A 1,364-nucleotide genomic window follows, 5' to 3' on the forward strand; every position below is an offset into this window, starting at 1 on the left:
AATGCAGAAGAGAAATTCTGATTTTATCTAGTTTTTGTGCAGTTAGAGCAACTAAGAAGACTAAGCTTAAAATGAACTTTTTGTGTCTTTTATTAAACTTTACACAGGTCTTTGCTAAATAGTTAACAGAAACAAAAACAAACATTTACTAAGCGAATCTTCTTTTCGTGTTGGAGTACATTTTTTTCTTTAGTGGATTTTAGTCAGCAATAGAACACAACTTTATTAAAGATTGTGCAGATTTTTAGAATAATATGTCCCTATGCTATTGTTCTTCCTAGATAATGAACAATTTCAATAAATATAAATGTATTAATTTCACTTAATTTATATAGCATTATATAGCACCAAATTCCAACAGATCTGTAATCTCAAGTTTGAATCTCATATCAGCCTATATTTAGAGCAAATTTATTTTCACTCCATTAAAGTCATAATATCACATTAACATTCAGTTACATGCCCTGAAATTTGACTGTAATATTAATACGGTATAATCAAATTCACTTGATCATATAATGCCCAGTCGATTGCTTCAAGTTGTTGACTTTTTGTTATCTCTCCTCTTGAGCAAGCATATGTCAACAGTGAACAACTGACTGCATTAAGATGTAAACTTTGTGGCAATCATCCATCATGAGCAAGCATGTGGAGGCACTGAAAGGGAACCACCGCCTTTCAAGAGGAAGAAGCCTTCAACAGGACCAGGCTGAGTTCGACCCACCATCTGCCACAACTGACTGGGGGTTGAGAAGACAGAAAAGAGAAAGAGGAGCAAACACAGACACACTGATCCAAGAGTACTTTCTATGTTAAAGAAAAAGGAGTGACCAGATGAAAGGACTGCAGCTCTGACAGGAGGTCCATCTAGGAGACAATCAGGGAAGCATTGAGGCACTAAACTCTATGAGAAGAAAACAAGAAGGTTAACATTTCAATCAGTCACATTTTATCTGTACTGCACATTTCATCAACAAGGCAGTTCAAAGTTCTTTACATCATAAAAACACAAACATTAAAACATTACATTTTTCCAAGTGCCATTATTACACATCAAGATGCTGGTTAGTGTTTCATTTATTTATGGTACCAAAGCAACTCTAAGCAATTGCATAGTAATTGCAGCAGTGTCTTTTTCCAGGACATAACTATTTACATATCAGGACATTTAAATCTTGAAAACAGGTAATTTTCTACATACACATATATTTTCTACTTTTTTTGTTCTGTTTGATCAAAAAGACAACATCTTTTACCACATAACTAATATTACAGCAAAAAAAAAAAAAAAAAAAAAAAAAAAAAAAGGGTGACCCCAGGGGAAAAAAAAATGTGAAAAAAAAAAAAAAAGGGGGTTTTTTTTT

The sequence above is a fragment of the Poecilia latipinna genome, unplaced genomic scaffold, assembly GCF_001443285.1.
Source record: "Poecilia latipinna isolate Pla-1442-1.1 unplaced genomic scaffold, P_latipinna-1.0 Scaffold327, whole genome shotgun sequence".
In the NCBI taxonomy this organism is placed as follows: domain Eukaryota; kingdom Metazoa; phylum Chordata; class Actinopteri; order Cyprinodontiformes; family Poeciliidae; genus Poecilia; species Poecilia latipinna.